The 26,604-nt window shown below is 48.0% G+C and overlaps 1 protein-coding gene across 4 annotated transcripts in view; it reads right to left on the bottom strand.

The window, feature by feature from the left end:
- Positions 1 to 26,604, bottom strand: part of LOC140386893 (rap1 GTPase-activating protein 2-like) — a 618,530-nt gene that overhangs the window by 550,176 nt on the left and 41,750 nt on the right. The window contains exon 1 of one of the 4 annotated variants that reach the window (XM_072469734.1): positions 423 to 535. The exons of the other annotated variants lie outside the window; for them this stretch is intronic. The gene's annotated coding sequence lies outside the window, so the exon portion shown is untranslated. Of the gene's footprint in view, positions 1 to 422; positions 536 to 26,604 lie in introns of those variants that run through there. 4 annotated transcript variants of the gene reach the window in all.

Consider the following 26,604-nt stretch of genomic DNA (forward strand, 5'->3'; position numbering starts at 1 on the left):
TCTTTTCCCAAAGGTAGGGGAGTCTAAAACTAGAGGGCATAGGTTTAAGGTGAGAGGGGAGAGATTCAGAAGGGCCCAGAGGGGCAATTTCTTCACTCAGAGGGTAGTGAGTGTCTGGAATGGGCTGCCAGAGGTAGTAGTAGAGGCAGGTACAATTGTGTCTTTTAAAAAGCATTTAGATAGTTACATGGGTAAAATGGGTATAGAGGGTTATGGGCCAAGTGCGGGCAACTGGGACTAGCTTAATGGTAAAAACTGGGCGGCATGGACTGGTTGGGCCGAAGGGCCTGTTTCCATGCTGTAAACTTCTATGATTCTATGATTCTATGCAGTGAGAACTTAAATCACCAGCTGATGTCCTTAGCAGAAATGTAACATTGAATGAGAAAGCAAGTGAGATTGTGAGGATCAAGCAGGCTCACCTGTTGCATTAAAGGGAAGAAATAATGGTGGGCCACGAAGGTCGGACCTCGTGGGTCACGGAGATCGGCTGGCCTGGGTGCGAAGGTCAACCGTCATTGATCGTGAAGGTCAGCTGGCGGGAAAAAAAGTTTGAAAAACACTGATCTAGATCAATTGTTAATTTTAAATTGAGACATAGATTTTTGGTGACCAAGTTATTAAGGGATGTGCAACAGATACAGGTGAGTTCGACCAGAGACCAGCCATGCTCTCGTTGAATGGCAAGACTGGTCCAAAGGAATACATGGCCTACCCCTGATCCCATGCACTTAAGTCTCTCTGCTCATCTGATAACAGGACTTCGCTTCACACCCATTCAAAAGTAAAACATTGTCCCTTTTCCCCCTTCTGAATGGTTGTCAACTATTGCTGTTTTTTGTGCCACTCAGCTAGTGGGCAGACTGCAGGCTTTTAATAACACCGCTGCCATCCAGTTCGTAGGAGGTATCCAGGGCCAGTGGTGGTGTGACCCATCTGATTTACACTTCCCCCCCCCCATTCTCTCTGTGTCTTTACTGGGAGAGATTGTAGCCGCTACAGAAAGTACCCTTTCCACTCCACATGCCTCAGGGGCAGGAACGGAATCAGAGTGTGACTGTCCCCAAATTAAATTTCATCTTAAATGCTCGCAGTTCCATTGGCTGAAAGCTTGCCCGGTATATTCAATGGCACAGGCTTGCCTTCCTGCCTGGATTGGATTGGATTTGTTTATTGTCACGTGTACCGAGGTACAGTGAAAAGTATTTTTCTGCGAGCAGCTCAACAGATCATTAAGTGCATGAGAAGAAAAGGGAATAAAAGAAAATACATAATAGGGCAACACAACATATACAATGCAACTACAAAAGCACTGGCATCGGATGGAGCATACAGGGTGTAGTGTTAATGAAATCAGTCCATAAGAGGGTCATTTAGGAGTCTGGTGACAGTGGGGAAGAAGCTGTTTTTGAGTCTGTTCGTGCGTGTTCTCAGACTTCTGTATCAGCCTTTGGGTAAACTGACAGCCTGAACTTTATCAGGGGACCTGGGAGATATGTACTTTTGGATCTTTCGACTGCCGTCCCATTTAGCATTAAGTATCACCGCGATTGCTTTCCCTCACTCAAAGCCAAAAGAATGCACTTGCGTTAATTGTTCAGGGTTCTTTTTTCCAACCACTTTAAAAATGGGAACCTGGAAAATGATCTCTGTTTCAGTTCACTCAATGCTAACCCCTTTGAGGATTAACTCATTATAGGGCAGCACGGCGGCGCAGTGGTTAGCACTGATGCCTCACGGCACCGAGGTCCCAGGTTCGATCCCGGCTCTGGGTCACTGTCCGTCTGGAGTTTGCACATTCTCCCCGTGTTTGCGTGGGTTTCGCTCCCACAACACAAAGATGTGCAGGGTAGGTGGGTTGGCCTAAATTGTCCCCAAAAATTGAAAAATGAATTGGGTACTCTAAATTTTAAAAAAGCTCATTACCATGCACCAGAAGATGAGTAGTTTGACAGGCCTTTTAACAAATTTTTTGAAAATTCAGCTGATTACTTTACCATGTAAATCCAACATGAACGTAATTACGGCACATTATGGGCAGCACGGTAGTATAGTGGTTAGCACAGTTGCTTCACAGCTCCAGGGTCCCAGCTTTGATTCCCGCCTTGGGTCACTGTCCGTGCAGAATCTGCACGTTCTCTCCGTGTCTGCGTGGGTTTCCTCCGGGTGCTCCGGTTTCCTCCCACAGTCCAAAGATGTGCAGGTTACGTGGATTGGCTATGCTAAATTGCCCTTAGTGTCCAAAAAAGGTGAGGTGTGGTTACGGGGACAGGGTGGAGGTGTGGGCTTAGGTAGGGTGCTCTTTCCAAGGGCCGGTGCAGACTCGATGGGCCCAATGGCCTGCTTCTGCACTGTAAATTCTGTGATTCTATGATTTAAAGCTAATCATTCTTAGATATGGGTAACTTTAAGGCAGATACAATTATGGATAGGGAAAAATTAATGTGGACATGCCACAGGTTCATCTAAGTTGAATGCAGCAAATTCAGCCATTCGTAAGGTACGGAGATAAATTTAAAATGGGTACAATATATGCAGGAGATATGAGATATTATGCAAGATAAACAGGTAAATTTAAGCTGTACAGAACATGTTCGAGTAAATTAAAGGTGAAACGATAATGACAGGTAAAATATATGCACTAAAATTAAAGTGCGAATTATATGTGGGGAAATTTAATGTGGATTCAACACATTCAAGTAAATTTTAAATAGGTGCTACATCGAAACAGGTACATTTTAAGAGGAAACCATATGTACAGGCACATTTAGGATAAATGCAGCACAAACAGATCTAAGACATGATAAAATACATACCGGTACAGATAAATTGCGACGCAATGTTTAGAGGAAATATCGCAACAGAAAATCAATTGCAGGTTTTCTTCTCTCTGAACGAGCAGCAAGAGCACCGTTTGCATTCAGCAACCTAGCGTGACCATCACTGCCCAAGGCACACACTCAGCTGTGGTTGATCTGAAGAAAAGACCCCCCGCCCCCCCACTCTAAACCTCACACCAGGTAAGGATTCCATGCAATCAATAGAAAACCTCAAAAGCAGCCACTGATCTGAAGGCTGCAGTTTCATCCGAGGATTCTGAAGGCTAAGCAGCTCAAGGTTCACTTGATTCTGGATGTCATCTCCACTCTTTGATTGCACAGAAGCTGTGTGTAATCTTTTCCAGGTTTTAAACCAAATTTTATTGAAGTACCATGTTACAATTTAAGAACCATGTGTGCGTTTTTCGTCAGAAAAGTTCTTCTCTCAACATTGCCAAGTTTGAAGTGGGAATAAAAATCAGTCAATTTATCACATTGTCTGATCCTTTACCACCCCCGCCCCTCCCCCGCACTCCCACCCTAAACCTGGAATTCGTTCTTTTTTCCCCCGAAATGTTGCGCTCCCCAGGAGCCCCAATAAAGAATCAAAATCTCCTGCATGCCATTACGTGAAAGACTTGATTTTTTTTCAAATCATCTCAATCAAGCCTCACCAGTATGAATTTGGCTACCTGACCAGGATTTCAACTCACTTCCTATTCCCATTTTTATTCACTGACATCCATTCCTTTTCATACTTGCATCTCGCACAGTCCCTTTCCATCAATTTCAAACACACATTTTATCCCTGTTGAATCGGTGCCTTCTATCTTACTGTTTCGCCCACTCTCACCCACTGGTTGTTCTCTGTGGCTTCCAGATATCTTGTTATATATCTCTCAGGCAAATAACGACTCAACATCTATGTCACTGCACGCAAGAAAAAGAATGTCGTTATTTTTTTCCAAAGGCGAAAATATTTACTAGCTTACCTTGTGCTTTCGACCAAACACTTCAGATGGTGAAGGAGGCAGCTAGCAGCTGCACAGAATGATGTCAGCACTTTGCTGATGCAGTTTCACAGTCACCGAGCTTTCATGAGGTGGAGCTGCAGACGGTGAGGATTGTGTCGTTTGCCTTGACTGGTTTAACCAGCAATTCCTCCTCTCAGCTGCTTTTGAAAGCTGCGCTCTCTCCTGGCATGGGACCGCGGAGGTGTCAACACCCACTACCAATGAGAAAACACGTTCAAGGCAGCCCAGCTCTTGGGATTTCAGGGCGGCACGGTAGCACAGTGGTTAGCACAGTTGCTTCACAGCTCCAGGGTCCCAGGTTCGATTCCCGGCTTGGGCCATTGTATGTGCGGAGTCTGCACGTTCTCCCCCGCGTCTGCATGGGTTTCCTCCGGGCGCTCCGGAGTCCAAAGATGTGCAGGTTAGGTGGATTGGCCATTATAAATTGCCCCTTAGTGTCCAAAGTGGTCGGGTGGGGTGACTGGGTTATGGGCTACAGTGGAGGCGTGGGCACAGGCTTGGGTAGGGTGCTCTTTCCAACGGACGGTGCAGACTCGATGGGCCGAATGGCCTCCTTTTGCACTGTAAATTCTATGATTGTCATGATCTCCAATCACGGAGCGCGGTTGGGATTTTCGCTTCATTATAAAAGAAAAATGACAAATCCCTCCTTGTTGACAATCCCTTACCTTGGCTGAGAATATTTGGGCTGAAATTTTCCGCTCTGGGGCTTAGACCTGTGGCGGGGCGGTGGGGTTGGGAGGGACACCTGGCACAGAGAGTGGAGGGTACACCCACTGTATCATGCGATGTCCAGCTAATTAATTATGCAACCGTGAATTCCACGTCAAATCTCATGGCTCGTCGGGTGGGAAGTCGGCCATCTGACGGCCATATCCGGGCGCCCCCAGAACACCTGCCCCCAACCCTTGCAGAGTTGCCCTTACCTGCCTTTACCCCCCCCCCCCGCCCCCATAAACTTGGACCTCGCCTCCCAAACATCCTGGGCGGGATTCTCTCAGCCCGGGGCCAGGCCGGAGAATCCCCGTGCCCGGCACGAATTGCGCCACGCCGCCCCGACGCCAGCATGCGATTTGCCATTGGCGCACTGCCGGTTGGGGGCCGCTCTACCCGGCCCCGCCGGCCAGTTCTCAGCCCCGGATGGGCCGAGCGGCCGTCGTGAAAATGGCGAGTCCCGCCGGCGCCGTCCACACCTGCTCTCAGCCGGTGGGAACTCGGTGTGGAAGAATCGGGGGGGCGAGGGGGGTCCCCTGTGGGGGGTGAGGGGGGTCCAACTCCAGGATGGGGGGCCACCGATGTGGCCTGGCCCGCAATTGGGACCCACCGATCCGCAGGCCGGCCTCTCTGGCTGGTGGTCTCGTTTCTTCTGCGCCGGCCCCTGTGGTCCTGCGCCATGTTGCGTCGGGGCCGGTGCGTTGAAGGAAGCCACTGCGCATGCGCGCGTTGGCGCCGGTGCCACTGCGCATGCGCGGATCCCGTGGCACCCAATTCGCGCCGGGATCTGCAGCTGGAGCGGCGCAAACTGCTCCAGTGCCGTGCTGGCCCCTGGCAGGGGCCAGAATTGCTGATCCTGAGGTGCGTTGACACCGTCGGGAAACGCCTCAGGATCACAGAATCCCGCTCCCCTTCCTTTGTGTGTTCCAACCTCCTCTCTTCCTTCATGTATGTACCAGCTGAGGCGCGGTATGCTGCCTTTGCCCAGGAGAAGGGTGGTGTAAATGGTGTAGGCCGTGTCTCGTAGTGGGTAAGTAAAAGAGATCTCCTGCACCAGGTGCACACCACGTTTGCAGATCGTTCTGATTTTCCATTCAGGGGGCGGAAGCTATCACAGGGGTGTAAGATTCTGGTCTGCATCCCCCTAAGTGAGCATTCATGATCTGCAATTCAATTTCAGATCCTGATGTTGACCAGCGGGAAAGGCATGAACCCGCCATGAAAGCGCTGAGGGGGAAGATTGAAAATTGTTTTCCTGTTGCCGCATTTTCGACTTTTGACCACACTCCACATTTTCCAGTCCGGCCCGCCATGTATCCTGATGCTGACATGAACGGAAAGTTCCACCCCTGGTGAGCACAAAGATCCCAGGGGTCAAGGCTTATTAGAACCATAGGCCGAAATTTTCCAGCCATTCATGCTGTCGGTGGGATTTTCCGGTCCAGCCGACAGCGAGTGCCCACTTAGTGTTCCCCAGCGGCGGGAGGGTTCAAACAATGGGAACCCCGTTGACAGCGGTGGGGTTAGAAGATCCCGCTGCTGGCCAAGGCCCAGCCGATCAGAAACCCGTCGCGGGGGGCACAGAAAATCTGACCCTCAGCAACAGAGCAGGCCATTTAACCTTTCAGCCCTCTTCAGCCAATCAATGAGATCATGGCTCATCCACGGCCTAACTCCATATTGACCTATGACCTGTATCCTACATTTGACCGTTGACCTATACCCCTTAATACCTTTGTTCAACAAAAATTTATCAATCATAGATTTAAAATTGACAACTGATCCAGCATCAATTGCCATTTGCTAGAGAGAGTCCCAAACCGTCACCACCCTCTCTGATGAGAAGTGTTTCCTTATTTCATTCCTGAAAGCTCCGCTTTAACTTTTTCGCCATGTCCCCCTTGCCCACGACTCCCCAATCAGTGGAAGTAGTTTTGCTCTCTCTACTTAACTTTTCTGATCCCCTCAACATGTAGCCACCTGGGATGGCCAATTTCAGTATACAAAATGGACACTCGCAGAGCCAATAGGGAAAAATGGACAATACGAAGCAACAAGCAGGCACAGAGCTGAATGTATATTTGGAAGGCAGTCAGCAGACGGAACCGAAACTCTGGGTCGATTTACATATTGATGGCTCATCTCTGGGAAACAAAGAACAGGTAGCCGATACTGTCCCAGACAGTCCAGCGCCACTACCCCAACCAGGAGACACAAACAAAGCAAGGCCAACGGCCACCTAGGACACGCCCAGCCATCAAGGCACCCGCCCCTTTATTGGCTTAGATCGATGGCAGTGATCGAGAAGCTGCCCAATTAATTGGGACCAAGTTTAAGGCTCGCCTAAAAGCGCGCAAAGCCCCTCCAAGTATAAGAAGGACCCCCGTGAAAGGTTCGCTCTCTTGGATTTGGCTCTCAAGCGGAGAGACCCTTCCACCAGCAAGTAAGTTCAAGGTCAACGCACGCTACCAGACGGACGACCTTAGCTGTACTCCTGTTACCTCTTCGAACCCAACAGCCTCAGATCCGAACAATGGCCAATGTTCCTCTGACCTAAGTGGGCACCCGAAGTTAAGTATTGGTGTTAGTGATAGATATAGTTTAGCCTGTAGTGTTATTGTGCATGAGTAGATCACACGGTGTGTAAATAAAGTAGTATTAACTTTGAACTAACTAACTGGTGTATTGGCTCTTTGATCGGTATTCGGGTTGAACCTTGTGGCGGTATCGAGAGATACCTGGCGACTCTGAAAGCATACTCAGAATTAGGATAAAGAAAGGTGACCTTATTAACCGCCATATTGATAGCAAGTAAACAGAGCAACATACATCTTGAAAAATCTGTTCAAATCATCCCTTTTACCTTCTAAATTCCAGGGAATACAGACCCAGTGTGTGTAATCTCTCCTTGAACTGCATCCAGGTATCAATCTGGTAACTCCAAACCTCTCTCTCTCTCTCTGGGGGCAGTATATCCTTCCTCAGCTGCCACGCCCAGAACTCCTCACAGTACTCCAGGTATGCTCGATCCAGGGCATTGCATAGCTTAAGCTTAATTCCCACCCCTTCGCATTCCAGTCCTCTAGATACAGAAGCCTGCATTCCCTGAGCCAACTTGATTATTTTCTGTACTTGGTCATGACATTGTGAAGATCTGTGTCAACGAGACGGAAGTCCCTTTCTGTTTCTAGCGTTTTACAATTTAGAAGGTAGCCCGAGGGTAATGTCACTAGACACGTAAAACAGTGGCCCAGGTTAATGTTCTGCAGGCAAGGGTTCAAATCCCACCACGGCAGCTGGTGGAGTTTGAATTCAATTAATAAAATCTGTGTGGTGATATGCATCACTGTAAATACACAAGGGGTTAATGTAAATACACTGCTACTAAGTAAACACTAGAGGGAGCACCAGAGACATTATGACATGCAGACATACAGCTAATGAACACACAGAATAGGACATGGCCAATGGGCAGTCAAGACACCCAGAGGTGACACCACCACAAGGCGGCAACCCATATAAAAGGACAGGGCACACATGCTCTTTCTCTTTCCACAGGCGACACTTAGAGAGAAGGACAGGGGCAGATCAGAAGCATCATACCCACCACGTGGCTTAGAGCAGACTGTTTAGTTAGACTGAGTTACTATAACAAGATTAGCAGAACAGTCGAACTCAAGTAGGAGAATTGTTAACTGTTCAATAAATGTGTCAAACCTATCTCCAAGTCTGAACCTTCCTTTGTCAGAGCGTACATCAAGGAAGCAGCTTATGCTACACGAAGGAGCATAACACAACAATCTGGAATTCAAAGTAACAACGACCATGAAACTAACAGCAATTTAAAACCCAACGGGTTCACTAATGTCCCCTTAGCTTTCCTGGTCTGACCCACATTGACGCTAGGCCCCACAGTAATGTTGTTCACTCTTAACCACTCGCCACTCAGTTGTGGCAATTATTGATGGACAACAAATGCTATTTTTGTGAATGAGGCCAAATAGATGGACATCCTCGTTCCGTGGAGCAGATGGAAAGGAATCCCCTGCCTGAAATTGTTTCCGCTTCCACCTGTCAAATACAAACAGACAAACCTACAAAATAGGGGCAGAGGTAGGCCATTCGGCCCTTCAGACCTGCTCTGCCATTCAATAAGATCATGGCTGATCTGTTTGTGTTGAGTTCCACATTCCTATCTACACCCGACAACTTTTTGATTCCCTCGCCCAACTAGAATCTATCTACCTCTGCCTTAAAAATATTTAGTGACCCCGCTGCCACCTCCTTCTGAGACAGAGCATTCCGAAGTCGCACAAACCTCTGAGGGAGAAAAGTTCTCCTCATCTCTGTCCTACAAGGGCAACCCCCTAATTTTAAAACAGTGCCCTCCCTCGTTCTGGACTGACTCCACAAGAGAAAACATCCTTCAACTTCCACCTTGTCAATACCGTTCAGAATCTTATATACTTTAATCAAGTCACCCCTCACTCTTCTGAACTCCAGTGAAAACAAGCCCACCATGTCCAACCGACCCTTATAGGACAACCCATTCATTCCAGGTATCATTCACATTCCGGCGCCTGTTCGGGGAGGCTGATACGCGAATTGAACCATGCTGCTGGCCTGCCTTGGTCTGCTTTCAAAGCCAGCGATTTAGCCCTGTGCTAAACATTGTCGTTCCTTTATCACAAGCATCCAATATTTCTTCTTGTATACTTTGTCCTACATTCTGGTTACTGTTAGAGGGCCTGTGGACCACTCCGATTAGTGACTACTTTCCTCTACTATTCCTCATCTCCATTCAAACTGATTCCATATCCTGAATTCCTGAAACAAGGTTATCTCTAACTATTGCACCAATGCCATCCTTGATTGACAGTGCTACCCCTCCACCTTTACCTGGCTTCCTATTCTTCTTGAATGTCATTTACCCCTCAATATTCAGGACCCAAACTTTGTCCTCCTGCAGCCAGGTTTCCGTAATGGCTATCACCAGGCGGGGGAGGCTGCGTCCCCAACGCCGGCGGCAAGAAATGGCCATCTCTCTGGGGAGCAAAGAAACCCCCGAGGGACTTTGGGTGGAAAGTAAAAGCAGATGCAGATGTTGGAAATCTGTCACAAAAACAGAAAATGGGGATGAATTCAGCCGGTCTGGCAGCATCTGCAGAGCGAGAAACAGAGTTAACACGCGGTGTCTGACACAATTTCGCAAAGTGCCAGGCTCAGACTGAAATCTGGAGTGTAGCTCTCCAGTCGCACAGACCAGTTTTCACTTCAGATAGTGAGCCTCTTAGAGAGAGAAAAATGAGCAGGCGTGATTTACGCTGTCACCCTGGCAGGACGGGGACTTATAGGGCTGGCAAGCAGTTCCTCAATCAGGGCGCCTTCTTTAAAGGACTAGTGTGGGTTTAAAATCACCCCCAACGATTCGGGTCCAGATGAGTCTTCTACAGAAATCACTACACTAGGATGGGAGGTGCTGCCTACATACTACAGCAGACACTTCAACTCCAACTGGCATTATATAGGAACTGAATGGAAGGAAACAGGAGTGGATCTTGCAGAAGAACAAGAGGATTGCTTTGGCCGCTGCTGCTTTCCTTTGAAGAGACAGGCGCAACTGAATCTTATATCTGAAGGGCTCAAATCGGGGAGTCAGTGGGTTCATTGGAGCGTTCCTTTATGATGTTTCCCATTCTGAGCATGAAACAATTAGAGTGCTGAAATACTGTAGGCATCTTATATTGATTAGGGCAGCACGGTAGCATTGTGGATAGCACAATTGCTTCACAGCTCCAGGGTCCCGGGTTCGATTCCCGGCTTGGGTCACTGTCTGTGCGGAGTCTGCACATTCTTCCCGTGTCTGCGTGGGTTTCCTCCGGGTGCTCCGGTTTCCTCCCACAGTCCAAAGATGTGCAGGTTAGGTGGATTGGCCATGATAAATTGCCCTTAGTGTCCAAAATTGCCCTTAGCGTTGGGTGGGGTTACTGGGTTATGGGGATAGGATGGAGGTGTTGTCCTTGGGTAGGGTGTTCTTTCCAAGAGCCGGTGCAGACGCGATGGGCCGAATGGCCTACTTCTGCACTGTTAATTCTGATTGGTTCTGGTCAATGTACATAAACTGATGAAAACACACATGCAGTTAAAAACACGATGAGGTCAGTTGATGTCTCAGAGAAAACCTGACAAGAGAAGCTGGTAATGAAAATTGCAATAACCAGAAGGGAAGTCCATCGTCCACATACGGCTGGGTCCAGTTAGATAAAGCACCTTCGGCCTTTGTTGAATTAGGAGGCGGTGCATTGTCTTTTGAATATATATACTTTGTAATATATTTAGATAGTAAGGGTATTGTTGAATTGTAAAATATTAACCAATGTATTCTGCGTACTTTTAGGAAAATTAAGTATGAAGTTGGCAACCCGTCCTGCCCTGCAAAGCAACCCAGCGCAGACTATCACCAAAGTACAGGAATATCAACCTAATCTTTCATTCCCTTCCCGCCTCAAAGGCAATTACCGTCACTGGGATACAGTTCTACAGGTATAATCTTTCTTGTAAATCAGCCTTTTTTTAATTCATTCATGGGATGCAAGTGGCTCTGGCAAGGGCAACATTTGTTGTCCATCGCTAACTGACCATGAACAGGCTTTGGGGGGGGTCAGGAGGCGAGTTGTTTGCTGCAGAATGCCCAGCCTCTGACCTGGTCTTGTAGCCACGGCATTTATATGACTGATCCAGTTCCGTTTCTGGTCATTGGTAACCGCCAGGACGTTGATGGTGAGGGATTCAGCAATGGTGCTGCGGCTGAATGTCAAGGGGAGATGGTCAGAGTCTCACTTGTCGGGGATGGTCATTGTCTGGCACTTGTACACCATGAATGTCACTTGCCATTTATTATCCCAAGCCTGATGATGTCCCTCAGATGCTTCACTGCCTGAGGAGTTGTGGATGGCACTGAACAATGTGCAATCATCAGCGAATATCCTGGCCTTGCATGAGTCTCAACAGTGAGCGCCTGGAATCTATCCCACCACACGGCATCACAGCAGACTCTGTGCCTGATCTCACCCAACATTTACAGGGATCACACTCTGCAGGAGAACTAAATGGCATAGCAATCCATATTGAGAATGGCGATTGATTTTATGGCCCCCACTGCTGTCCGCATAGCACTGGACAATTTCCACCAATTATACCACCTCTTCTGCAGTCCCAGTTGATATGAATGAACTCTTTACAGACCAGAGGTCAAGCATGAAGCTTTGCCTGGCTTCACACCACAATGAATGATGCATATATTTACTTAGACACCGGAGACCAGTGAATGTATCAAAACATTGTAATTATTGTTAAGATTGGCTTTATCGTCATTTACCTGGGAGATTCATTTCTTTGCTCTTGTTGCCTATCCACTTGTGTTTCGATCCCAAATGAGCTGGATAATGTGCCTTTTTATTTTATTGGTCCCAGCCGCAATTTTATTCGGCCCTAGGCTGCAATATCACTGGATATTGACACCGAAAACAGAACCTTGGGCGGCATTCTGCGAAAACTGGCGGGGCGGGCAACTCCGGTGCGAAGGAGTGGAGGATTCCGCCGCTGGAGTGGTTTGCGCCGGCCGGCGTGGAAGGGGCTTGGCGCCACGGCAACCGGCGCCGAAGGGCCTCCGCCAGCCGGCGCAAGTTGGCGCATGCGCGGGAGCGCCAGCATGTGCTGCCGTCATCCCAGCGCATGCGCAGGGGGGTGCATCTCCCCGTCGGCCATCGCGGACTGTTACAGTGGCCGACGCGGAAGAATAGAGTGCCCCCACGGCACAGGTCCGCCCGCGGATCGGTGGGCCCCGATCGTGGGCCAGGTCACCATGAGGGCACCCCCCGGGGCAAGATCCCCCCGCGCCCCCCCCCCCCCCCCCAGAGGACCCCGGAGGCCGCCCACGCAGCCAGGTCCCGCCGGTAAGTACCTGGTGTAATTGACGCCGGCGGGACCGGCCGAAAACGGACGACCACTCGGCCCATCGCGGGCCGGAGAATCGCCGGGGTGGGGGGGGGGGGGGCGCTGCCAACAGACCCCGACCGGCGCGACGCGATTCCCTCCCCCGCCAAATTCCCGGTGCCGGAGAATTCGGCAGCCGGCGGGGGCGGGACTCACACTGCCCGCCCGCCGATTCTCCAACCCGGCGGGGGGTCGCAGAATACCGCTCATGTACGTCTACCTCAATTAGCCATCCTGAAAGATCCTTGTAGCTCTTCCCAGAGCTTTGTAGTTCATTTGGATCTGTACAGCGGATGGGGGTCAGGCCTAGACTTCGGGCTTTATCAACCCGTCACATTGCTGCCTTCCCCCATCTCTTCAAGGCCAGAAGTTCCTGTCAGGAATCTCGGACGTCCTCTGCCTGCCCAAAGCCCACTGCAATTCCCAAGGGGATGATACACAGCAGAGTGCTTTCCAACGGCCACTTTCAATTTGCTCAATTAGACAGGTCGGTGTGTCAGTGGTAAGGATGTTTCACTCCTGTGTGATCTCCGATTCTCCCACGGAAACTGGAGGCCGCTTTGCAAAAAAACCCCATTGGAATAAATTTTCAGAACAAATAAAAATTTGCTCAAATGAAGGTGGAATTAGTAGAATTTTACAGCACAAGAATAGACTATACAGCCCAACAATACTCATCGAACTTACAATGCAGAAGGAGGCCATTCAGCCCATCGAGTCTGCACTGGCCCTTGGAAAGAGCACCCTACTTAAGCCCACACCTCCACCCTATCCCATAACCCTGTAACCCCGCCCATCTTTTTTGGTCAGTAAGGGACAATTTAGCATGGCCAATTTACCTAGCCTGCACATCTTTGGACTGTGGGAGGAATCCGGAGCACCCGGAGGAAACCCACGCAGACACGGGGAGAACGTACAGACTCCGCACAGACAGTGACCCAAAACGGGAATTGAACCTGGGACCCTGGAGCTGTGAAGCAACAGTGCTAACCACTGTGCTACCGTGCCGCCTAAATACCGTACCAGGCTTTTCTCCCCAGTACAATCCACTTAGTCTAATTCTAAATCTCACTTGACAAACCTCTTTCTTAAAACGTCTCATGGATCATCAATAAACGCCTCATGGATCATCAATTAATGGCACAATCCCAAACCATTGTTTTAACTAGAGGACTGAATATTAAATCACCTAATACCTGGAATGGGTGGGTTGTTTTATGAGGAAAGATTGGAGAGATTAGGTTTGTATCGACTAGAGTTCAGAAGAGTTAGAGGGAACTTGATTGAAACTTTTAAGATCCTGAGGGGTATTGACCAGATGGATGAGTCTAGAAATAGAGTGCATAGGTTTAAGGTGAGAGGGGAGAGATACAAAAGAGATCAGAGGGGAAATTTATTCACACAGAGGGTGGTGAGCATCTTGAAGGGGCTGCCTGAGGCAGTGGTAGAGACGGGTACAATTTTGTCTTTTAAAAAGCAGTTAGACAGTTACATGGGCAGGGTGGGTATAGAGGGATATGGGCCAAATGCGGGCAAGTGGGTCTAGTGATAGAAATTGGGCGGCATGGACAAGCTGGGCTGAAGGGCCTGTTTCCATGCTGTAAACATCTATGACTCTACAATCTAGAACTAGATTTAATCAAATGGGTACTATGTCCCAAAGCAAGCGTGTGAAGCACAACACTACCTAACCTTTTTTTTTTTAAAAAAGGGGCAATTTAGCGTGGCCAATCCAGGGGTCACTGTGTAAAAATAAGGGGTCACTCATTTAAGGCAGAGTTGAGAAGAAATTATTTCTCTCAGAGAGTCGTGAACTCTCTTCGTCAAAAGGCAGTGGAAGCAGAGTCTTTGAATATTTTTAAGGCAGATCTAGATAGATTTTTAATTAACAAGGGGGTGAAAAGTTATCGGGGGTAGGCAGGAATGTAGGGTTGAAGTTCTACACAAATCAACCATGATCTCATTGAATAGCAGAGCAGGCTTGAGGGGCCAAGGGGCCTACTCTTGTTCCTAATTTGAATGTTCATACGTATATATGTATGTAAGTAAAAGTGAGTAACGTTGCCATATTCCCAGATGACCATAGGCTGCTTTCCCCTTTGAGGGGGAGAGCTGACTGGTGGTGATTTAACCTGAGGGTCACCACACCTCAGGTGAGGGGCAAGATTGAGAAGGTAGGGCCTTCATGAATAACCTCAGCCGGTACGGGGATTGAACCCAAGGTGTTGGCCTCACTCTGCATCACCAACTAGCTGTCCAGCCAACTGTGTGTATGTATGCATGTATAGGTCCAGCGTTCCCCGCTGAGGCCCCGTATCGAACCGAGTCAGGTGGTGCAGTGGTTAGCACTGCTGCCTCATGGCGCCGAGGACCCAGGTTCGATCCCAGCCCTGGGTCACTGTCCATGTGGAGTTTGCACATTCTCCCCGTGTCTGCGTGGGTCTCACCCCCACAACCCAAAGATGTGCAGGTTAGGTGGATTGGCCACGCTAAATTGCCCCTTTAAATAAAAAGGTTAGATAGCGTTGTGCTAAACCCGCTTGCTTTGGGACATAGTGCCCATTTGGTTAAATCGCGCCCATTGTGTCAAGACCTGGTCATGACAGTCACATTATTTTTATACCGAGATCTGGATAAATTGATCTCCAATTAACTTTGCGACTTTCCCATTTTAGCCCCAGATCCTTCCCTGTCGGAGGATTTAAACAGCCTTGCCAGCTCCTACGAGGGAAAACTGAGACCTCAGCCCAACCACAGTTAGAATAAAATGGCAGCCTGAATATCTGTGTTCCTAATTCAATTCTGCTGCAATCCACACTGCCTCTGGGGTGGAATAAAACCACCCTGTGAACCAGCTTTCATTGCCTCTATAAAAAATGCACATTTGTATTAGTGCCACACAGCGAGGTGGAACTCAATGAGGTAAATGCCAGTTCTGTGCACCTGCATCACTTTCGCATGACTCACAAAAGAATTTGCTGCTAATCTTTCTTCAGGGTACATGATGAGGAATAAAAATGCTGCAGTTGGCTTCACTGAGTCTCAATCATTTTTATCACAGCCGAAATAAAAAATGTAGGTTTCTGAGAATTTTTTAGCGCACACACGGGGGAATCATACAACCTTTAGTAACGTGGTTGGTTTTTTTTGAAAGAGATCTACACTTGGACCCAAGCCCGTGTCTTCTTCTCTCATAATCAGTAACCTCCAGCAGGAGTCCCTCCTACCAGGGATAATACATTGTAGACACATTGTGATAACCCTCACGAGGCCCACGGGTACACCCCAATTGATTTCCCCGTGGGGCTCGTCGAATAATAAATAGGGGCTGGTTTAGCACAGTGGGCTACATCGCTGGTTTGTAATGCAGAACACAGCCAGCAGCGCGGGTTCAATCCCCTTACCGGCCTCCCCAAACAGGCGCCGGAATATGGCGACTAGGGGCTTTTCACAGTAACTTCATTGAAGCCTACTTGTGACAATAAGTGATTATTATTATAAACTTTATTAGCATCACAAGTAGGCTTACATTAACACTGCAATGAAGTTACTGTGAAAATCCCCTAGTCGCCACATTCCGGTGCCTGTTCGGGTACACTGAGGGAGAATTCAGAATGTCCCATTCGCCCAACAAGCACGTCTTTCAGGACTTATTCGAGGAAACCGGAGCACCCGGAGGAAACCCACGCAGACACAGGGAGAAAGTGCAGACTCCGCACAGACAGTGATCCAAGCCGGGAATCGAACCTGGATCCCTGGCTCTGTGAAGCAACAGTGCTAACCACTGGGCTACCATGCCACCCATATACGAGTCCCCCTATTAGTAGGCAGAGGCCCATCACCTGGGACTCTTGGAAATCGACTTATAAAAGCCGGCCCAGACTGGGACCGGCTGGAACGGTAGTCCCGTTTGGGACCTTGGAGCTGAGAGCCACGTTGCAGCCTCCACTTTTGATGTCGAATTTACCCTCTTTTGAATTTACCTTCTTGGGCCTCCTGAGCCATCAGAACACCTGTACCAGGATTTGCGGTCTGTTAGTGAGTGAACGTTGGCCAGGATATCAGAGCTCCCTGGCCTTCTTTGCACTTGGTGTCGTGGAATCTTCAATGTTCGCCTGGACCAAGTGGAACGGTCAGGCGAGGCCTCTATTGACGTCCTACCCAAAGAGCAGTACCTCTGACAATACAACACTCCGGTGGTACTGGACTGGGGCATGCGCCTGGGGTTTTTCGGGCTGCGCCTCATAGCATGGAAATGTCAGTTATAAAGCATTCCTTTTTCATCAGCAGTAACGCTCCACCCTAATTTATCCCCAGCCTCACTGCTGTCCACTTTTGTAATTGATAAAAGTTGTCAAGGGGCCAGAACTGAACAAAATCCGTCAAACAAAAGTGTCAGGCAGCGAGACCCTGACAGCCTGTTGAGCTACTTTATGGGGATTCTTCATCACACCAATCAATAACGCAGCAAGAATCACATCAACAGCCTGCCTTTCGGAGACCAAGGTATTGCTGCCAGCTGCAATTTAGAGAGGTATAGATGCACTGTCAGAAAATCTACCGAGAAGTTAAACCACGTTAATGCATTGGGGCAGCCTGTGGTTAAAGGCTGCTTGCTGACAGCTTGCTGCGGATCGGAAAGGACAATCCTGTATTTTACCACCATCTCGTCAAATGTGTATTGTAAATGGAACAGGACAGCTCCTGATCCAGGGCTTTTCGCTCAATACAATGCAATAAATGTAACAGGATACTCCACAGCTTCTCACTGGAAGGAGGGATAGCAGGGCAAGGGGAAATGAATAAACTCAGCGAGTGGGACGAGTGGTACAGTGATAGAGACAGGGAGAGAGGGGAAGAAAAACATTGGCGAAAGACAGAAAAGGCAGCAAAAAAAGAGACAAACTAATTTTGGCTCGACTGCTGTTGTTGAAGGGGTTCTCTTCATTTGCCTGGATGAGTGCAGCTCCGACACTCAAGAAGCTCGACACCATCCAGGACAAAGCAGCCTCCTTGATTCAACACCTTGGTCATTCACTTCCTCCACCACTGGCGCATGGTGGCAGCCGTGTGTACCGTCTACAAGATGCACTGCAGGAACTCATCATGGCTCCTCAGACAGCACCTTCCAAACCTGCGACCACTGCCGACTAGAAGGATAAGAACAACAGACACATGGGACGCCCCAACCTCCACGTTCCCCTCCAAGTCACTCACCACCTTGACTGCGAAATATATCGCCGTTCCTGGGACAAAGTCCTGGAAATCCCTCCCTGATAGTACTGTGGGTGCACTGACATCACAGGGACTGCAGAAGTTCAAGAAGGCAGCTCATCACCACCTTCTCAAGGGCAATTAGGGATGGATGACAAATGCTGTCATTGCCGGTGATGCCCACATGCCAAGTGCGAAATGCAGCTTGGGATGGTGGGCAGAAGATAAAGACATCAGAGCTGACCCGTCCTACCTTCATGATCACCTACTCTGCCCATCTCTGACTTGGCTGCTGGGATGTGATAAGCATCAGGCATTAACAGCTCTTGACCCGACAGATCAAAACACATTTAGAATCATAGAGTTTGTGCAGTGCAGAAGGAATCTGCATCGAGCCTCTGAAAGAACACACTGCCTAGGCCCCACATCTTTGGACTGTGGGAGGAAACCGGAGCACCCGGAGGAAACCCATGCAGACACGGGGAGAACGTGCAAACTCCGCACAGTCACCCAAGGCAGGAATTGAACCTGGGTCCCTGGCGTTGTGAGGCAGCAATGCTAACCACTGTGCCGCCGTGCTACCCTGTGCCACCACGGCGCCCAGGTTTAGAGATTGATCTGCCAGTGTCCACGACGTAGCTGTAATGATCTCAACAATCCCGGCACTCAATTGATTAGAAGAAACAATCTTTGCTCACAGTTCTTCACAAATAATAAACCAGTTTTTCCAGTACACTTCCTGCCTCGGGAATTGGCGATGAACTCTAAGGGCATGGAAAATGGGCAGCAAAAGTAAAACAGAGAGCAAGTCATGGAAATTTTAGAATTTACTAGTGATCCTTTTAAAGTCTGACAGGGGAGCTGCCCTCAGCGGAAGGTAGATGCCGTGGTCTTATGGTCTTATGGCTACCTGTACTTCCCTGGCAGCAGAGAGAAGCACCATGCAAGAGTGAGAACTCCGAGATTCACCAACAGGATACTGGAAGCCTTAATGGTGGAGATTGTATATCTTGGATCTATGCAGAGGTGACACTGTACAATAGGTTGAATTTACAGTACTTGGAACCAGGGCCCTGAGAAGCCATTTTCGGGGTGTTGGACCGGCTCGGGCAGGAGGCGGGTGCAGGGGCAGATGTTAGCCTTTGCCTCGCTGATTGGCCGGAGGCGGGTCCTGTTGGGGGGGGGAGGCTTCTCCGCCTTGTGACTCGGCTTGGCCGGGGGGGGGGGGCTACTTGAATTTCTTTGACTCTCGGGAAGGTGAAGCCTCAGCTGAAGGGGATGAAGGATTTCGTATTTCACGGAGGCTGTTTATTAGGCACTTCCGAGAATTGGTTGCCATTGAACATTACGAGGGGGGAGGGGGAATTGGCGGTATTGTTGTCTTTGGTTGTTTTTTACCTGGAATGTACGGGTGGATGTTTGGGTCTGTATATTGTGTGGGGGACGGTTTGTGTGTGGGGGACTGTTATTGTATTTGGCTTTGTTTGTTTTTTCTTTGGTTGTTTATTGATGAAAATGTTGAGAGTGGGGAGAATAAACAGATTTTTTTAAAAAGCTTGAATTTATAGTGCTTTCAAATGTCTTCTCCGGCTTCAGCGCTGACTTCCAGCTCTTTGCACAGCGTATTGTTCTCTGAATCCACCCCCAGGCTTAAGCAATCAAGTACACTGAGCCTCAATAGTAAACAGATTCACGTCATCAAACACAGAACAATTGAACACAACAGCTGGGGAGGTCAGTCCTGAAGTCTAGATCTCAGTTTGTGGCATCAGTGCACCAAGAAGTGTAATATTCTTATGTGGGAGGTCAGGGGTAGTCAATGCATCTATTCTTGCACTTGACATCTCCTACCAACCACAATACCAACCTCTCAAGATGCTTGATGCATCGCGCCCCCATTACCCATCCAGCAGCATTAGCTGAATCAGGACTCAGGCCTGACATCCCGATATTAACCTCACCCTCACATACATTCCAATACTGCCAGATTCACACCCAACCCCCACTGCTTCCACATCGCCTTCAGCTATGGCGGGCGCATCACTTAAACACAGAACTGGGGTTTCCAGGGACGTGCCATTCCAACAGAAGCCACAGCCCCCTCTGTGGTACTGTTGATCACAGGATCTGCCAGCCTCTGATTAGCCAGCAGCTTTTAGCGGATGGGATTTCTGCCTCTCCTATCGATACAGTCCTCCACCCTGGGAATTGGATACAAACCTGCTTTGGTAATGGCATTGATCTTCCACAAGTTTCTACAGAACAGGGTATTCTACCATCAATGGTGGTGTGACTTCCATCTCTGGTGGTGGACTTTGTTTAGCCAATGCCTTGGTCACCACAAATAATGGAAAAATATCTGGAAACTGTCCCTGTAACTGGCCAGTCTCCTTATCTTCCCTCGGATTCTATGTAATCATGGTTGAAGCTAGAACGTCCACTCCTGCCAAATCATTCCCCGAAAGCAAGTCTATTCTATCTCTTGGTAACATCTTAACCTCTCCGACAACTACTGGAGCGGAGTACAAATCACACTCCAATTGCACTTCACACAAGGGAACTGGGATATAATTTCCACTTATCCCACTGACTAACACCTGAGCTTTCATTGAACTCTCCGGATGGGAAAACTAAATCCCTCTCCAGAAGAGGGCTTGCATATCACCTGTGTCTCTTAAAATAGTTATGGATTTGGCTACACCATTTGGCTACACAATTGGGTGATCTTCCCCTGCACATCTTTGCCCACTAAGGGGCAATTTAGCATGAGCAATCCACCAAACCTGCATATCTTTGGACTGTGGGAGTAAACTGGTGTATCCGGAGGAAACCCACGCAGACACAGGGAGAACATGCCAACTCCGAACATGCCAGGGCAGCACGGTGGCACAGTGGCAGCACTGCAGTCTCATGGCGCCGAGGTCCCAGGTTCGATCCCAGCTCTGGGTCACTGTCCGTGTGGAGTTTGCACATTCTCCCCGTGTTTGCGTGGATTTCGGCCCCACAACCCAAAGATGTGCGAGGTAGGTGGATTGAACACACTAAATTGCCCCTTAATTGGAAAATTGAATTGGGTACTCTAAATTTAAAAAACTCCGAACTTGCCAACTTATCCAAGACTGGAATTGAACCTGGGTCATTGGTGCCGTGAGACAACAGTGCTAACTACTGTGCCACCGTGCCACATGTCGTACCCACCTGCTTAGCCCTTTCAAATTCAACAGAAGTCTGTTCGGGCTGTTTCCTTAAATTGTGAAACTTTTGCCTATATCTTTCTGTAACTAATTCATATGCACCCAGAATAGTCCTTTTTACCTCGTCATAACCCTTAGACACCCCTTCTGACAGGGAAGCATAAACTTCCTATGCCCACCCCATCAGTTTACTTTGCATGGGTAATGTCCACTTTTCTCTTGGCCACTCCATTTGAGTTGCTTTTTCTCAAATGCCATGAGGAATGCCGCCACATCCTTTTCCTCAAATCTTGGTAGGACCTCTACATATTTAACCATATCCCATCTCGGATTTGGGCTGGGAGGGGAAGGTCCTCCCTCTTGAATTTCCTCAACTTTAACTCTAACCGTTTAAGTTGATATTCTCTCTCTCCCCTTATCCCTTTCTTCCATTGCTAATCTTTCCATTTCCACATCAAGTTTCCTAATTTCAATTTCCTTTTGAAAAGCTCTTTCTTTTTCCTGCATCTCCATTTTTAATAATTTCCTCTCATGCTCGAACTGCAACTGAATTCTCTCCAGACGGGTTTCTCCACCAGAAGGTTCTGATGCTACACTATCTGGACTACTTTCACGTGGGCTCTCTCAGTGTTTCCAACAGAACCAAGCAGAATCAACTGATGCATCGTACATCTCTGCCTCCTTAGCTTTAACCAACACTTCTACTTTTAATTAACTTGCCAGCTCAATTAACTTGTCTTTTCCAAGCCCTTGTAAATAAACCAAAGACAAGTCCTCAACCTGAAGGAAGGGTTTAGCAGCTTTCAGAGTCATCATGCTATGCTATTACAAGCCTGGTTCCTCTTTAATATACACTGTACCCCAAATCTTCACTGTCTCCTTTCCAAAGATCCCATGGCCGAGCCCCCAAATTCTGTCACAGCACCCTTGACTGGTGTGCAGTCAATTCTAGCCCCACTTGACCCAGAATTGCAACACAGGTGAAATTAGATTTCATTTAAAATACCCGAGGTCCTCGGTTGAACCAAATAAACCAGCTACCAGGTTTGTAACTTTAAAACACGAGTAACCTTTTATTGTGTACAGTACTATAATTAAACAGACAGAAAATGTAACTGACTATCTAGTATAAAGAACAAAGAACAAAGAAAAGTACAGCACAGGAACAGGCCCTTCGGCCCTCCAAGCCTGCGCCGACCATGCTGCCCATCTAAACTACAATCTTCTACACTTCTGGGGTCCATATCCCTTTATTCCCATCCTATTCATGTATTTGTCAAGATGCCCCTTAAACATCACTATTGTCCCTGCTTCCACCATCTCCTCCGGCAGAGAGTTCCAGGCACCCACCGCCCTCTGTGTAAAAAAACTTGCCTCGTACATCTCCTCTAAACCTTGCCACTCGCACCTTAAATGTATGCCCCCTCGTAATTGACCCCTCTACCCTGGGAAAAAGTCTTTCCATTCTGTCTATGCCCCTCATAATTTTGTAGACCACCATCAGGTCGTCCCTCAACCTCCTTCGTTCCAGTGAGAACAAACCAAGTTTATTCAACCTCTCCTCATAGCTAATGCCCTCCATACCAGGCAACATCCTGGTAAATCCCTTCTGCACCCTCTGTAAAGCCTCCTTCTGGTACTGTGGTGACCAGAATTGAACACTATACTCCAAGTGTGGCCTAACTAAGGTTCTATACAGCTGCAACATGACTTGCCAATTTTAATACTCAATGCCCCGGCCAATGAAGGCAAGCATTCGTATGCCTTCTTGACTACCTTTTCCAGCTGTGTTGCTCCTTTCAGTGACCTGTATGCCTTTCCCAACACCCCCCCCCAACTTGCCCCACTCGATACACACACAGACAATACAGAGGAGAAAGGGTGGTGGAAGGGAAAGAAAATATTAATAAAAGTAAAAGGATATGTTCTTTGATGCACTGGGATAACTGCCAGTCAATTATTTTCTGAGGTTCAGGTTTTTGTTTTGATACTTCATCCTTCTGGGCTTGATATTGTTTTCTCTGGCAAGGTTGTCTGCTTTCTCTGTAGACACAGCATCATTTCAGGTTTACAGCAAAGGTGGTGCCAGGAACTCACTGCTTTCAGTACAATAGAGCAGTTCTTTCACTTCAGCAAGCAGGAGAGAGAGAGAGAGAGAGAGCGTTCCTTTCACTTCCAAGGCCTAAACACCTCTGCCCAGTTCTCTCAGAGAGCATCAAGCAGGAACCAATCTTTAACCATTGTCAGGCAGAACACTGTTCCTGGCAAACCCACTGGTTGCCAGTTAACCAATTGAACCAACTCCCTCCACAACCTGATTCCAAAGATCCACTCAGTGCCGAAGAGTCTGGCTTCTCCTTTCCAAAATACATAACCCTAGAACACAGTGTCCTGGAAAGCAGGCTGTGTCAACTTTGAATCTTCTGCTTAAAGACACTTCCTGAATATTGGTCCAGGGACCAAAAATAATAAAGAAACATAAAAAATGGGAACAAAGGGAAAAAACAGGAAGAACTCTTACAAGAGAGAAACAGAGTTAATGTTTCAAGTCTAATGTGACTCTTCTTGGAACACATTTTGCTTTTTTACCCCTTGGCTTGCACAGAACTTGTGTGGCCTTGAAAAGGGTCCAGAGGAGGTTCACAAGAATGATCCCTAGAATGAAGAGCTTGGCCTATGAGGAGCTGTTGAGGACTCTGGCTCTGTACTCGTTGGAGTTTAGAAGGATGAGGGAAGGATCTCATTGAAACTCACAGGATACTGAGAGGCCTAGATAGAGTGGACGTGGAGAGAATGTTTCCACCAGTAGGAAAAACTAGAACCTGAGGCCACAGCCTCAGACTGAAGGGACGATCCTTTAAATGAGGAGGAATTTCTTCAGCCAGAGGGTGGTGAATCTGTGGAGCTCTTTGCCGCAGAAGGCTGTGGAGGCCAAATCACTGAGTGTCTTTAAGACAGAGATAGATAGGTTCTTGATTAATAAGGATATCAGGAGTTATGGGGAGATGGCAGGAGAATGGGGATGAAAAATGTATCAGCCATGATTGAATGGTGGAGCAGACAAATTTGGATTGAGTGGCCTAATTCTGCTCCTATATTCTGCTCCTATGTCTTATGGTTGTATGGTCTAAAGGTTGAAGTCAAATGTTTGGCAACAACTATGCTTTTGATAATTTATATACTTTGATGGGAATCGAGATTTTGAAATATTGTCCAGCATAATTATATCCACAGACTATCCCACTGATACACTGACATTAAGAAGTGTATTAATGAAAGGTTTAATTATTTTGTCTTACTGAACACAGCATGCTTTTTGCAAGCAAAGCTGTTATAATGAATTTATTCATCTGTGTACGAGAACTCTTGTGGTTCTATCTAATTAACAAGCTCCTGTAACCTGAATCAGTTTCCATCAGAAATGCTCTGATTAGTTTCACAGTGATTAATATCATCCTCCCCAACTTATAGAAACAACGTTATAAATCTGATTCTCAGTAAAGGTAACTCTGGTCTGACTTGTTCTATCCATTGGTATATGTTGTCCCGCATTGATTCTGAGGGGGGTTAACAAGATCCAAGTGGAGGCAAACAAATACATAGAACATTTCTCTAATGAGAGGGTTTACTGACTTGTTCACTTTCACAGCTCTTCTCCCACTCAACCGAGTGTCCCAGCTGTCCCCTATTTATTCGTGCTCAAAGGCAATTAATTCCCATCACCTGTTTCTCTTAACCTTTTTTTTTTATCTAGAGGGGATGGCAGGGAAGGTAGTGCAATGTTCCTCCTGCAGAATGTTTGAGGTGAGGGACGCCATCAGTGTCCCTCCTGATTTCATCTGTGGGAAGTGCACCCATCTCCAGCTCCTCAGAAACCACGATAGGGAACTGGAGCTGGATGAACTTCGGATCATTCGGGAGGCAGAGGTGGTCATAGATAGAAGCTTCAGGGATGTAGTTACTCCGAAGAATAAAGATAGATGGGTGATGGTGAGAAGGGCTGGGAGGAAGCAGTCAGTGCAGGGATCCTCTGTGGTCGTACCCCTCAGTAACAAGTATACCGCTTTGGATACTTGTTTGGGGGGGTGGGGGGGGAGACTTACCAGGGGCAAGCCATGGGGTACAGATCTTTGGCACAGAGTCTGTCCCTGTTGCTCAGAAGGGAAGGGGGGAGAGGAGCAGAGCATTAGTCATTGGAGACTCCAAAGTTAGGGATATTCTGTGGGAACTAAAGAGACTCGCGGTTGGTGTGATGCCTCCCAGGTGCCAGGGTGCGTGATGTCTCGGATCGTGTTTTCGGGATCCTTAAGGGGGAGGGGGAGCAGCCCCAAGTCGTGGTCCACATAGTTACCAACGACATAGGTAGGAAAAGGGATAGGGATGTAAGACAGGAATTCAGGGAGCTAGGGTGGAAACTTAGATCTAGGACAAACAGAGTTATTATCTCTGGATTGTTACCCGTGCCACGTGCTAGCGAGACAAGGAATAGGTAGAGGGGGGAGTTGAACACGTGGCTACAGGGATGGTGCAGGAGGGAGGGTTTCAGATTTCTGGATAATTGGGGTTCACTCTGGGATTGGTGGTACCTCTACAAACGGGATGGTCTACACCTGGACCAGACGGGTACCAATTTCCTGGGGGGGGGGGAAATTTGCTAATGCTCTTCGGGAGGGTTTAAACTAGTTCAGCAGGGGCTTGGGAACCTGAATTGGAGCTCCAGTATACAGGAGGTTGAGAGTAGTGAGGTCATGAGTAAGGTTTCAAAGTTGCAGGAGTGTACCGGCAGGCAGGAAGGTGGTTTAAAGTGTGTCTTCTTCAATGCCAGGAGCATCCGGAATAAGGTGGGTGAACTTGCAGCACGGGTTGGTACCTGGGACTTCGATGTTGTCTCCATTTCGGAGACATGGATAGAGCAGGGACAGGAATGGTTGTTGCAGGTGCCGGGGTTTAGATATTTCAGGAAGCTCAGGGAAGGTGTTAAAAGAGGGGAAGGGTGGCATTGTTAGTCAAGGACAGTATTACGGTGGCAGAAAGGACGTTTGATGAGGACTCATCTACTGAGGTAGTATGGGCTGAGGTTAGAAACAGGAAAGGAGTGGTCACCCTGTTCGGGATTTTCTATAGGCCTCTGAAAAGTTCCAGAGATGTAGAGGAAAGGATTGCAAAGATGATTCTGGATAGGAGCGAAAGCAACAGGGTAGTTGTTATGGGGGACTTTAACTTTCCAAATATTGACTGGAAATACTATAGTTCGAGTACTTTAGATGGGTCCGTTTTTGTCCAATGTGTGCAGGAGGGTTTCCTGACACAGTATGTAGATAGGCCAACGAGAGGCGAGGCCATATTGGATTTGGTACTGGGTAATGAACCAGGACAGGTGTTAGATTTGGAGGCAGGTGAGCACTTCGGTGATAGTGGCCATAATTCGATTATGTTTACTTTAGTGATGGAAAGGGATAGGTATATACCGCAGGGCAAGAGTTATATCTGGGGGAAAGGCAATTATGATGCGATGAGGCAAGACTTAGGATGCATCGGATGGAGAGGAAAACTGCAGGGGATGGGCACAATGGAAATGTGGAGCTTGTTCAAGGAACAGCTACTGCGTGTCCTTGATAAGTATGTACCTGTCAG

The sequence above is a fragment of the Scyliorhinus torazame genome, chromosome 12 (assembly GCF_047496885.1).
Source record: "Scyliorhinus torazame isolate Kashiwa2021f chromosome 12, sScyTor2.1, whole genome shotgun sequence".
NCBI classification, from domain to species: Eukaryota; Metazoa; Chordata; class Chondrichthyes; order Carcharhiniformes; family Scyliorhinidae; genus Scyliorhinus; species Scyliorhinus torazame.